This window comes from Pan troglodytes, chromosome 3, assembly GCF_028858775.2.
Source record: "Pan troglodytes isolate AG18354 chromosome 3, NHGRI_mPanTro3-v2.0_pri, whole genome shotgun sequence".
In the NCBI taxonomy this organism is placed as follows: Eukaryota; Metazoa; Chordata; class Mammalia; order Primates; family Hominidae; genus Pan; species Pan troglodytes.
The window spans coordinates 42,233,392-42,247,743 of NC_072401.2; the positions used below are offsets into that span (position 1 = coordinate 42,233,392).

General features: G+C 43.1%; 1 long non-coding RNA gene across 1 annotated transcript in view; it reads right to left on the minus strand.

The window, feature by feature from the left end:
• Positions 1 to 14,352, minus strand: part of LOC134809877 (uncharacterized) — a 24,785-nt gene continuing 10,433 nt past the window's right edge. Inside the window, exon 3 of the long non-coding RNA XR_010156546.1 lies at positions 1 to 1,043. This is a non-coding gene — a long non-coding RNA (uncharacterized LOC134809877). The remainder of the gene's footprint in view (positions 1,044 to 14,352) is intronic.

Genomic DNA, 14,352 nt, shown 5'->3' on the forward strand with positions numbered 1-14,352 from the left:
TTTTTTTTTTTTTTTTTTGGTAGAGACGTGCTTTCATCAGGTTGCCCAGGCTGGTCTTGAACTCCTTGGCTCAAGTGATCTGCAAACTGCTGGGACTACAGGCTTGAACCACAGTGCCCAGCTTATTCCTGAACTTTTTAGATTATAATATAGTTAACAGAGTGCTAAATTACTGGAGATTGAAGAATAAGAGTGGAAAAAGAGCATTTGGTAATATCTTTTTTTTTTTTTTTTTGAGACAGAGTCTTGCTCTGTCACCCAGGCTGGAGTGCAGTGGCGCGATCTCGGCTCACTGCAAGCTCCGCCTCCTGGGTTCACGGCATTCTCCTGCCTCAGCCTCCCGAGTAGCTGGGACTATGGGCACCCGCCACCACACCCAGCTAATTTTTGTATTTTCAGTAGAGACGGGGTTTCGCCATGGTCTCGATCTCCTGACCTCATGATCCACACGCCTCGGCCTCCCAAACTGCTGGGATTACAGGCGTGAGCCACAGCGCCCAGCCTAGCATTTGGTAATATCTTGATGTTGCTAGTTTTGTTTTAGGAATGTGTTTCCCTCATGAATTCCAGGAGCACAGGTGGTTGGAAGGGCTCTCTTGACAGTGATTTTATAGCTCACCATCAGATCACAGCATAAGACTGAAGGCTTGACTCATCTTTCTTCTCTTGTCCTTAGTTTGTCCATTTGTAAAAGGAGAGAGATTTTGCTGGAGGATATTTGAGGACTCTTTTATCTCTAACATCCCATGAATTGCAAACATTATTAACTACTGTTACCTTTCATGACAGCAGGTAGTTGAATCCAAATTGCATTCTCTTTTCTAGTTTCAGCCTTCTGCGATTTTGTATTAGACAAGAAATATATGGGACCCTCTTTTTCCTGACATGAGGGAATACAGCTGGTGGGGTAATTTGCATCTCTCTTGGGGACCAAATATACTTTCACATCATCTGCTTTCTTCTGAAGACTTGAGGTGTCTGAACAGGATAGTACTAAAGTCACTGTTAAGTCAAGACCAGGCCAAGAAAAACTTCCTTTGTATCTGCAAAATAAAACACACAATGTTTTAATACTAAAGATTTTTAAGCCCACTCTATTGACTAGGAATGGCTTTCTTATTACTACATAGTATCTTTTATTTTCTTTCTTTTTTTTTTTTTGAGACGAATTCTCATCCTGTCACCCAGGCTGTTGTACGTGGTGTGATCGCGGCTCACTGCAACCTCTGCCTCCCAGGTTCAAGTGATTCTCCTGCCCCAGCCTCCCAAGTAGCTGGGATTACAGGCGTGTGCCACCATGCCTGACTAATTTTTGTATTTTTTGGTAGAAATGGGGTTTCACCATGTTGAACAGGCTGGTCTCGAACTTCTGACCTCAAGTGACCCGCCTGCCTCGGCCTCCCAAAGTGCTGGGATTACAGGTGTGAGCCACTGCGCCTGGCTCATAGTATGTATTTTGAAGTATAGAATTGCTGAGAGACCTTTAAACTCATCTCAGCATTTTGCGTGGATGTCTCCAGGACTCTTGCCATTCTGAGTTGAGCACTCCTTGCCCAATTTTTACTCCCCTATCTTCTCCAGCATCTACTCTCCCTCTGACACAGCCCCATACACTACAGGCTTCTACATGGCCATCTTTAATTCAATTCAGCAAATATTCATGGATGCATATGACCTGCCCAGCTCTGTGGTGGGTGTTAGGGATATAATCTTCAATATAATTAGGGACCTACCACATGAATTAACCACAAAGCATAGGTTCGCTTAACATTGAACACTTAAAAATTAGAAAACGAGTGCCTCAGATTATTTTCTTTTTTTTTCCCCACAGTTAATGAAAATTTCCTCACCTTGCTGACATTGGAAACTTTGTCGTGTAATGCTTTGTCTGATTCATGACAATAGAACAATTTTGTCATTATCTACAAGGAAGGACACTTCTATTTAGAATGTTAAGAGAAAACATAGATATTTCTTTCCTTTCATCCAAAAGTGAAAACCAAACTATAAACATATACATTAAAGGAATTGGTGCAGATATGGTTTGAATATATGTCCCCACCAAGTCCCAAGTTGAATTGTAATCCCCAGTGCTGGAAGTTGGGCCTGGTTGGAGGTAGGGCCTGGTGGGTCATGAGGGTCAATCCCTCATGGTGCTATCCTCCTGATAGTGAGTGAGTTCTCACGAGATCTGATTGTTTATGTGTGTGGCACCACCCCCATCTTGTTCCTGCTCTCACCATGTGAAGTGCCGGCTCCCACTTCACCTTCTGCCATGAGTAAGAGCTTCCTGAGGCCTCCCCAGAAGCAGATGCCAGCACTGTTTCCTGTACAGCCTGCAGAACTGTGAGCCAATTAAACCTCTTTTCTTATAAGTTACCCAGTCTCAGGTATTTCTTTCTAGCAATGCAAGAACGGCCTAATACTGGTGCTAACACATGACATTCATAAACACAAATAAAATAATGTGGTTTGTCAAGAGGCCATTCTGCCCACCCTAGTTCTGTAGATGGGTAATTAGGAGATAGATGTGGCAGAAACATTATTCATCAGAAATCCATGTCAAGTTCATATGCTCTTGGCCTAGCTGGCTCCTGCTCACCAAATCAAAATCTGAATAAAAGTTGGAAAAAAGTTTTAATTTGCCTGGATATATTTCTTCATGAGATAAAAGAAGATATAGCTAAATATTCAATAGCAGAATAATTATATCTGAAATCACCTTGCTTTTCCTGAAATGTATTAAAGCTGCATTTTACAAGAAAGGATTTTGACTTCTAGTTTTGAGGGTCTATCTGAAACGGCCTTTGCAAAGTTATGACTGAGACAGCGAAAGACATCTAACCTAACTGACTCCATCTTTCTTCTAAACTTTAAGCTGTACTTGTTCCTTCCTGGGCATCTGCTGAACTAACTTTGGGGGGAACTTAGTTTATAGTTTAAAGCAAAAATGATAACACTCCTCTCCCAAAACAAACCTTCTTGCCTGGGGACAAGAATGCCTTTGTAGGACTAACAAATTAGGCACAAGATTAGAAATTATGGTTTAAGAGTAATGCAGCTGGAGGCTACAAGATTCTGGCCCTCCCTAAACTGCTCCTAACATCAGTGCTTCAGATATTTTGCAGACCCTGCACTTGATGAATCAGCTGGCACACCCAGATCAATAAACTGGCTCATCTGATCTTGTGGTCCCCACCCAGGAACTGACTCAGCACAAGAGGACATCTTCAACTTCCCATGATTTCATCTCCAACTCAACCAATCAGTGCTCTCAACTCACTGGCTTTTCCCCACCCACCAAATTATCCTTAAAAACTCTGATCTCCAAATGCTCAGGGGGACTGATTTGAGTGATAATAAAACTCTGGTCTCCTCCACAGCTGGCTCTGCATGAATAACTCTTTCTCTATTGCAATTCCCCCACCTTGATAAATCCACTCTGTCTAGGCAGTGGGCAAGGTGAACCCACACATGCAATGAACCAGTCTATTTCTACAAGGTTAGATTGTCTAAACTTTCACTGTCTCATAAGGTAGTTGCTAAGTCCAGGTGGCTATTGAGAACTTGAAATTTGGCTAGTCTAAACTAAGATATGTTTTAAGTGTAAAATACACAGTGGATTTTGAAGACTTAAATGAAAAAGAGAATGTAGAATACCTCAATATTTTGTTATATGGATTACATAATAAAATGATATTATTTTGGATATGTTGGTTAAATAAAATGTATTATTAAAAGAAACGTCATGTGTCTCTTTTCACTCTACTAAAATATGTTACATTCATGGCTTCCATAATATTTATTTTGGACAGCTCTGACTTATAATCTATTTTAAAGTACTTCAGCAAAGTCAGTGTGATTGTTAGTTTTCATCCATATTCTACAAATGGACATTTGAAAGCCAACATTCTGGAGATGGCTCTAACATTTCTTTAGAGATAAAGAAATGATAGCAAAGGTTTTTTTTTTGTTTTTTTTTTTTTAGACAGGGTTTCTGCTCTTGTTGCCCAGGCTGGAGTGCAATGGCACCATCTCGGCTCACTGCAACCTCCACCTCCCAGGTTCAAGCGATTCTCCTGCCTCAGCCTCCCGAGTAGTTGGGATTACAGGCATGCGCCACCATGCCCATCTAATATTTTGTATTTTTCCTAGAGACGGGGTTTCTTCATGTTGGCCAGGCTGGTCTCGAACTCCCGACCTCAGGTGATCTGCCTGCCTCGGCCTCCCAAAGTGCTGGGATTACAGGCGTGAGCCACAGTGCCCAGCCAAAAATATCTTTATCTCTAATCAATCCCAGAGGGCTTATGAGGTAGATTGCATTATTGTTACAAATAAGTACAGCTATATTTGGAGTCCTTCCCTATTGGAGAACTATAGTTCCCACATTGGCTTTGGGCTTGGTCACATGACTTGCTTTGGCCAGCCAGTGAAATGTGAGTGGCAGTGATATATACCACTCCAAGCAGATGCTTTAAAAGTCCTCACGTGGCCTGTCCACTCTCTTTTCCCTGTGCCACAAGACCACATGTCCCATATGGGGACAATTTCCTCAGCCTGGGCACTGGAATAAAGACAACTTGGAGTAGACCCTTGAGGGATATGTACCCCAAGAGAGAAGAAACTCTTTCCCCAGAGAGAAGCCAAAAACTAGAGAAAGAGGAGGACGTGGGAGCTAGTATGGTGTTTGTTTTCCCTTGAGCCCCAAAACCACATTTAAGCTCGTACAATTTGGCAGATGAGGGCCAGGAGTTGATATAAGTCTTTGGGAGGGACTCCAGAACTGCAGGCAGTTCTACAAGGCTATCTGTATCTAATTTGCTCACTGCTGTGTTCGAGCACCAAACAGTGCCTGACACACAGTAGGAGTTCAACAAACATTTGTTGAATAAATGACTGAAGACCAAAGGCAGATGTCGATTTTGAAGGGCTTGAAGTTCTTATATATTTGGGGATGTTCTTAAAAAAAAAAAAAAAAAAAAAACTCACATTACTAATACAAAGTTAGGTTACAAAAATGAAAATTTATTTAGAATTTCTTTTTTTTTTTTTTTTTTTTTTTGAGACAGGGTCTTACTCTGTTGCCCAGGCTGGAGTGCAATAGCATGATTTCGGCTCACTGCAACCGACACCTCCTGGGTTCAAGCAATTCTCCTGCCTCAGCCTCCCGCGTAGCTAGGACTACAGATGTGTGCCACCATGCCCAGCTAATTTTTGTATTTTTAGTAGAGACAGGGTTTCACCATGTTGGCAAGGCTGGTCTCGAACTCCTGACCTCAGGTGATCCACTCACCTCAGCCTCCCAAAGTGCTGGGATTACAGGCGTGAACCACCGTGTTCAGCCTAGAATTTGTTTAAAATCCAAAATATTAGCAGAGTTTTGGACTAACAAATACTACAAACATCATACAAATGTAGGTAAGTAACACATGCTTATTAATTAACATGTTTATTAATTAATTGCCTAACTCACCTCTATGATACTTTTTTCCCTACATGTTTTAGCTCCAAACTATTTGATCTTCTCTTCACGAGACAACAATTTTAGAATATTTTCCTTTTTTTTCAGCCCTTCCTAGGCTTATACAATCTTATCTTCTAAAGAGAGATCAGAAAGATCATTCAGTCTTTCCTTTAGCATGACTGATTTTGTTTTGTTTTCTTTTGTTTTGTTTTGAGACAGAGTCACTCTGTCGCCCAGGCTGAAGTCCAGTGGCGTGATCTCAGCTCACTGGAACCTCCACCTCCCAGGTTCAAGTTATTCTCATGTCTCAGCCTCCCGAGTAGCTGGGATGACAGGTACCTGCCACCACGCCCAGCTAATTTTTGTAATTTTTGTAGAGGCTAGGTTTCACCATGTTGGCCAGTCTGGGCTGGAACTCCTGACCTCAATGATCCGCCTGCCTTGGTTTCTCAAAGTGCTGGGATTATAGGCATGAACCACCACACAAGGCCGCATGATTGATTTTTTAAATTATTATTATTATAATTGTTTTTGAGATGGAGTCTTACTCTGCTGCCCAGGCTGGAATGCAGTGGCATGATCTCAGTTCACTGCAACCTCCGCTTCTTGGGTTCAAGTGATTCTCCGGCCTCTGCCTCCTGAGTAGCTGGGACTACAGGCGCTTGCCACCACGCCTGGCTAATTTTTGTATTTTTAGTAGAGATGGGGTTTCACCATGTGGGCTAGACTGGTCTCAAACTCCTGACCTCAAGTAATCCACCCCCCTCAGCCTCCCAAAGTGCTGGGATTATAGGCATAAGCCACCGTGCCCAGCCCGATTTTTAAAATTATTATTGATAATTTAGAAAATTTCATTTTAGATTTATATGATATTATTATTATTATTTTTAAATTTTTTTCCAAGATGGAGTCTTGCTCTGTTGCCCAGGCTGGAGTGCAGTGGCATGATCTCGGCTTACTGCAACCTCCACGTCCCGGGTTCAAGCAATTCTCTTGCCTCAACCTCCCGAGTAGCTGGGATTACAGACACCTGCCACCATGCCCAGCTAATTTTTATATTTTTAGTACAGACGGTGTTTCACCATGTTGGCCAAGCTGGTCTAGAACTCCTGACCTCATGATCTGCCCATCTCAGCCTCCCAAAATGCTGGGATTACAGGGGTGAGCCGCCGCACCCGGCCTACATAACATTATGTACCTCACATAACCTCAGCACCTCACTTGCTGTGGAAAGCTATCTAGGCCCCAGTAAAACAATACAGTTAGGTTTCAGCCTCCTGGGGCAGCTTAGCTGGAACATAAGGTTATTAGACCTAAGAGGAGCTGCTAAACCAGCTTGGGGCCAAAGCATGGCAGGTGATCCTTCCCAAGCCTACTATGGGACGAGGTGAAACTGTGGGCCACAAGGATTTATGTAAGTTTCCTTTTCTTTTAGGAAAATTTCACTTTGCAAGAGGAAATGTTCTTAGTAGTCTACAGAAGGATACATTTCCCAGGTTTCTGGTTATTAACAGAAATGTTAATACCCTAGAAAGGTAATTTGGAATGTTTGTACTAGGGATGTCTTGGATTTAAGTATTATCTGGTGTGTTCTCTCTCCTATGCATGCATCAGGCTTGTATTTTCAGCTTTAACTCCTGCTCTTCCTTTATATATACATGCTCAACATATTAGCTATGGAACTACCACTAGTTCCCATGCATGCAAACAATATGCTTTCAGCCTATTTATATTTATGTCCATAGTCTAAGTTCTAAATACCCATCAAGAGCTTGCCCAAATGGTATCCATGAAATTCTCCCTGATCTGCCATTACTTTCAACTTTCCAAAAGCACTTGATACGTAATTTTTGACAGCACATGTTACTTTCTTGTTTGCATTAGCTTCTGTGTCACAGTTTGCCTACTGGATTTGAAAGGAAGATTTAGCATTTTTTTCATTGCCCTCTCAGTACCTAATTCTGTAAATAGAAGTTTTTTCCTGTATTTTCTTCTAAGAGTTTTATAGTTTTAGCTCTTAATGTTTAGGTGTTTGATCCTCAAAAGGTATTTATTGAGCGCTCAATCTGGATTACCCAATGATGTCTGGCATATGACACCAAAAGCACAGGCAACAAAAGAAAAAATAAGTAAACAGGACTTTATCAAACTTTTGATACACAGACTTTTGTGTATCAAAAGACATTATTGACAGTGAAAAGACAACCCACAGAGTGGGGGAAATATGTGCACATCATATATCTGATAAGAGATTAATGCCCACAACATATAAAGAATTTATACAATCCAACAACAAAAAAACAAACAATCTGATTAAAAAATGGGTGAATGACTTGCATAGACAGTTCTCCAAAGAAGACACAAATGGCCAGAGTAGGCACATGAAGAGAGGCCCAATATCAGTAATCACTGGGAAAATGCAAATCAAAACCACAACGAGATACCACTTCACACCCATTAGGATGGCTATAATAAACAAAGCAAAACAATCTCCAGGAAATAACAGTGTTGAAGAGATGGAGGAATTGGAATCCATGAGCATTACTAAGGGGAATGTAAAATGGTGCAGCTGTTATGGAAAGATAGTATAAAGCTTGCTCAAAAAATTAAACAGAATTACCATATGATCCAGCAATTTCACTTCTGAGTATGTACCTAAAAGAGTTAAAAGCAGGAGCGTTTTTAATTCTTAGCAAACAGATATTTGTACACCCATGTTCATAGCAGCATTATTCACCATAGCCAAAAGGTGGAAACAACTCAAATGTCCCTTTGATGGAGGCATGAATATAGAAATTGTGGTCTATACATACAAGAAATATTATTCAGCCTTAAAAAGGAATAAAATCCTAACATGAATCTTGAATGATGAATCTTGAAGACATTATGCTAAGTGAAATAAGTCAGACACGAAAGGACAAATATTGTATGACTCCATTCATATGAGGTAACTAGAGTAGTGAAATTCATAGTGTTAAATCAAGTTTAGCCTAAAGCTGCTTCCTTACATATTTTAAGTTTGGTCTAAGGGTTTCTCTGTACATCGTGAACTATAACAAGTGGAGGTGTAAACAGACCATAACCTATACTTGAGCCAATCTCTGAGTTTTGGCCGATCAAATGTAGCCAATGGTTGGAACCAAGTTGAAATAAGCCAAATGCCAAGCTGTAACCAATCTGGCTGTTTCTGTGCCTCACTTCTGTTTTCTGTAAATCACTTTCCCTTTTCTGTCCATAAATCTTCTTCTATCACATGGTTGCACTGGAGTCTCTGAGCCCACTCTGGCTGGAAAGGCTGCCCGATTTATGAATTGTTCATTGCTCGATTAAACTCCTTTAGATTTAATTTACCTAAAGTATGTCTTTTATCAATAGAGACAGAAAGAAGAATGGTAGATGCTAGAATGTGTGCGGAGGAGGATTAGGAGAGTTAGTATCTAATGGGTACAGAGTTTCTGTTTGGAAAATTGAAGAAGTTCTGGAGATGAATAGTGGTGATGGTTGCATAACAATTGAATATACTTAGTGCAACTGAAATGTGTGGCATTTGAAAAATGGTTATCATGTCAATCTTATGTATATTTTACCACCAAAAAGAAAAAAGAAACCATGTGATTACATAGAATCATGGAGAGGGCTTTTGAGACAGCTTCTGTAATTCACAGGCCTCACCTCAGGCAGAGTATACCTAAGCAATCCTTAAAAACAAGGATTTATCAAGTTTAATAAAATTTGCCAGAATGAGCATCTGTTACTGTTGTCAACCAAATGTCCTAGAGGGGTGACTATCTGGGCTGGTGGCATGGGGGTAAAATAATTTACCAAGACAGTTGTAGGTAAAGAAAGGCAGATTTCCAGCCTGGCCAACATGGTGAAACCCCGTCTCTACTAAAAAAATACAAAAATTAGCTGGGCATGGTGGTGTACACCTGTAATCCCAGCTACTTGAGAGGCTGAGGCAGGAAAATCACTTGAACCTGGAAGGTGGAGGTTGCAGTGAGCCAAGATCATGCCACTGTACTCCAGCCTGGGCGACAGAGCAAGCAAGAAAGAAAGGAAGGAAGGAAGATTTAAAAAAATGTGAAAATACGTTCAGAAGAGGAGGTGACTGCAAGGAAATACAGGCTTGCTGGAGATTTTATAGAATGGTTTTTGGGCTGATTGATAATGCCAAGGTAGCAGGGAGCTTAACTTGCATTCTTCTGTCAGCTGAGTTGTTTGATAAATTGAGGAATTTGATGATAAGCAGGAAGTTTGTGAGTTAGGTATGTTATCTGCGCAGGAGGACTACATGTCCTGGGCAACAACAACAACAAAAAGCAGACCTACAGCTTATGTTCTTCCTCTATTTGTTTACACATCCTGGACCATGAAGAAAGGTAGACCTATAGCTTATCTGCTTTATCTCTTTGCTTTCCCCAGATCCTGCCAGCCTGACTCCTTTTCCCTAATTAGGACTCCATGCTTAGGACATTCTTCTAGAGCAGGTGATATGGTTTGGCTGTGCTCCCACACAAATCTTATCTTGAATTGTAGTTCCTATAATCCTCACATGTCATGGGAGGGACCTGGTGGGAGGTAATTGAATCATTGAGGCAGTTACCCCCATGCTGCTCTTCTCATGACAGTGAGTTCTCATGAGATCTGATGGTTTTATAAGGGGTTTTCCTCCTCTTTGCTCTGCACTTCTCCTTGCTGCTGCCATGTGAAGAAGGATGTGTTTGCTTCCTCTTCTGCCATGATCGTAAGTTTCCTGAGGCCTCCACAGCCCTGCGGAAGTGTGAGTCAATTAAACCTCTTTCTTTTATAAATTACCCAGTCTTGGTGCCCTGTGTCCCAACAGCTCTAGCCATGGCTGAAAGGGGCCAAGGAAAGCTTGGGCTGTGGCTTCAGAGTGTGCAAGCCCCAAGCCTTGGCAGCTTCCATGTGATGTTGAGCCTGTGGGTGCACAGAAGTCAAAAATTGAGGTTTGGGAACCTCTGCCTACATTTCAGAGGATGCATGGAAATGCCTGGATGTCCAGGCTGATGTTTGCTACAGGGGTGGAGCCCTCATGGAGAACCTCTGCTAGGGCAGTGTGGAAGGGAAATGTGGGGTTAGAGTCCCCACACAGAGTCTCCACTGGGGCACTGACTAGTGGAGCTGTGAGAAGAGGCCCACTATCCTCCAGATCCCGGCATGGTAGATTCACCAGCAGCTTGCAACTTCCACCTGGAAAAGCTGCAGACACTCAATGCCAGACTATGATGGAAGCTGGGAGGGGTCTGTACCCTGCAGATCCACAGGGATGGAGCTGCCCAAACTGTGGGTGCCCACCTCTTGCATCAGCATAACCTGGATGTGAGACATGAAGTCAAAGGAGATCATTTCAGAGCTTTAAGATTTGACTGTCCCACTGGATTTTTGGATTTGCTTGGGGCCTATAGCACCCTCATTTTGGCCAATTTCTGTACGGAATCAGTCAGGGTGGTGGGAGAAATTATAAAGATAAAGTTATAGGAAATAGACACAAACCTTCTTGGAATGCTGGGAGTTTTGCATAGCTTCAGTAAAAGATTTGACTGAAGGCAGCTGAATTCTCTTAAAAGCTTACATAGGAATGTAGAGGAGTTTATCTAAATAGCTTGTTTACTCATGTGGTCCTAAGACTATCCTTTGATCATCTGCGGTGCATAACTGCTCTCTACTTGGGAGGTCGGCAACGTTAATTACCCTCTAGTGGTGTTTACTCAAGACCTTTGTCATTTAATCTGTACTAAATAAATGCGAACTTCTCTGGCTAATTGAGGCCACGGCTGCTGACTCTTCACAGCACCCTCCTCAGGGTCTGTGAGTGGCCCTGTCCCCTAGCCCACTCTTTCATTGGATATCTGTGTCTGAGTGCATTTGTTCATCAGTCACTGGGTCAGGGTCTGTGGGTAGGACTCGGCACTCCCATTTGGAACAAGCATATTTACCCAATGCCTATAGCTCCATTGTATCTAGGAAGTAACTAACTTGCTTTTGATTTTACAGGGTCATAGGTGGAAGGGACTTGCCTTGTCGCAGATGAGACTTTGGACTTGGACTTTTGGGTTAATGCTGGAATGAGTTAAGACTTTGGGGGACTGTTGGGAAGGCATGATTGTGTTTTAAAATGTGAGAACATGAGATTTAGGAGAGGCCAGAGTTGGAATGATATGGTTTGGCTGTGTTCCCATCCAAATCTCATCTTGAATTGTAGTTCCCATAATCCTTATATGTCATGGGAGTGACCTGGTGGGTGGTAATTGGATCATGGGGGCAGTTAGCCCCATGCTGCTGTTCTTATGGTATTGAGTTCTCATTAGATCCGATGGTTTTATAACATGCTTTCCCCCATTTTGCTTGGCATTTCTCCTTCTTGCCATCATGTGAAGAAGGACGTGCTTGCTCCCCCTTCTGCCACGATTGCAAGTTTCCTGAGGCCTCCCCAGCCCTATGGAACTGTGGGTCAATAAAATGTCTCTCCTTTATAAATTACCCAGTCGCGGGAAGTTCTTTATAGCAGTGTGAGAATGGACTAATATAGCAGGGGTCCCCACCCTCCAGCCCACAGACCAGCACTAACCTGTTAGGAACTGGGCCTCATAGCAGGAGGTGAGTGCTGGGTGAGCAAGCATTACCACCTGAGCTCCACCTCCTATCAGATCAGCAGTGGCAATAGATTCCCATAGGAGCTCGAACCGTATTACGGACTGCACATTCAAGGGATCTAGGTTGCATGCTCTTTATGAGACTCTAATGCCTGATAATCTCAGGTGGAACAGTTTCATCCCAAAACCATTCCCTACTCCCGTCTGTGGAAAAATTGTCTTCTATGAAACCAATCCCTGATACCAAAAAGTTGGCGACCACTGTTCTAGAGAACTAACTTAAAATCTTCATAAATAGTTTACTTAATCTCTTCTTTCCTTTTGTTTTCTTTTAAAATGTATTTGTTGAGGACCTCTATTCCATATGGCACTATGCAGGAGATATCATGGAGAAAAAAGTGGTAGCAGTATAGACAGTGATTAAACACAGACTCTGGATTTCAATGCCACTTTTATCCCCCTGTTATCTATGGGTGCATTATTTAACCCCTCTGCATCTCAATTTCCACATATATAAAATGGGCACAATAATACTACCCATCTCATAGGGTTTGTGCTGAATATCTTCTGTTTGCCTCTCCAGATTCATTCTCCACACTTCTCCATCCTGTTCTTGACCCTGGGAATTTGACCTGCTTGGGCTGCTTCAATGAATTTACTTGCTCTCTGGCTTCAATTTGGATTTGGCCATTGGGGATCCCTGGTAGGAGATCAGAGGGAGGTAGGAATAAAGAGGTTGGGTTTTTGTTGTTGTTGTTTTTAGAGACAAGTCTCCCTGTATTCCCCAGGCTGGAGTGCAGTAGCTTTTCACAAAGGCAATCATAGTGTACTATAGCCTCAAACTCCTGGGCTCAAGTGGTCCTCCTTGTTCAGCCTTGTGAGTAGCTGGGACTATAGGTGCAGCCAGTTTTGAGGTTGAGTTTTTTACCCCAGCTTCCTCCTTGTAGGGATGCTGCAGGAATGGCTGCCTTCCCGACCAGAGGTTACAACTGCTGCCACTGCAGCACTCTCTACATGACTTCCTTTTTCTGAGTTTCCATGAACATCCCCTCCCTTTACAACATGTGTTTCTAACACAAAGCTGCCTGTAAAATTGAGCTGCAGACATAAATAAGCAAGCTGGAAGCTTGCATGGGTGAATGTTAGCAGCTGTTCCAATAGGAGAAGCCTACCAGGGGGCTAGGCATGTTCAACATGGCGGCTCCATCTTCCCTTTTCCTTGCCAACCACATGAACAGTAAGGAGCAGACAATGCGGAGCTGGTAAAGTAGAGAAGCCACTTGCATAATAGAAGACTAGGGTGGGATGGCCAGCTTCCTCTTGAACTATGTAAATGTCTCACCTGGTCCAACCATTCTTTGGGCCCTGTGTAGATCAGATAGCTCCTCCCCAAGCCAGTCTTTAAAACCCCTGTGCACTTCATCATGGGACCGGAAGACCCACTCGGGTGCCCCTCTCTCTCTGCAGAAGAGAAAGCTATTTTCTTTTCTCCTTCTTTCACCTATTAAACCTCCACTCTTAAACTCACTCCTGTGTATCTATGTCTTTGATTTCCTTGGCATGAGGCAACGAACCTCGAATGCTACCCCAGACAATGATGCCACTTCACTGTGATGTCTGGCTTAAACTGGAGCTGGAGCAGCAGGGCTCCATCCACACCAAAGGCTGCATGGGTCAGTTTGAGAAACGGCTGCTGGACAACCTGATCGTCATTACCTAGGTCTTTTTGAGTATCACCTTCCTCCAGATCTTTGGCATCTTTCTGGCCTGGAACCTCCTGAGTGACATCAAAGCAGTGAAAGGCAACTGGTGAGTCTGCCATGGGCCATTGCCACATGTCTAGCTAATTGAGGCCTCTAGTGGGCACCCCCCTCCCCCATGGAGGACCTTCTCCTACTGTGTTGGTGATGGGCAAGGCTGCAGGATGTATTTCTGCTTGGATCTGAGTCCTAAGTGGGGTTTGTATGTACAGGTGCACTGTCCACCCACAGAGAAAGCCACTGTGGCTCTGCTGGGGCTGCTTTTCCTGGAGCTGTGGGCAAGGAAGGTGTGCATGTCTACACACACACATGTACATGCATGCACAGGAGAGCCACCATCTCGGCTATTGTTAGGACGGCAGGCTCTCCAGAGACTAGAAAAGGCATAGCTACAAGCGTACAGGCGGTCGGGCAAGGTGGCTCATGCCTGTAATCCCAGCACTTTGGGAGGCTGAGGCAGGTGGGTCACGAGGTCAGGAGTTTGAGACCAGCCTGGCCAAGATGGTGAAATCCC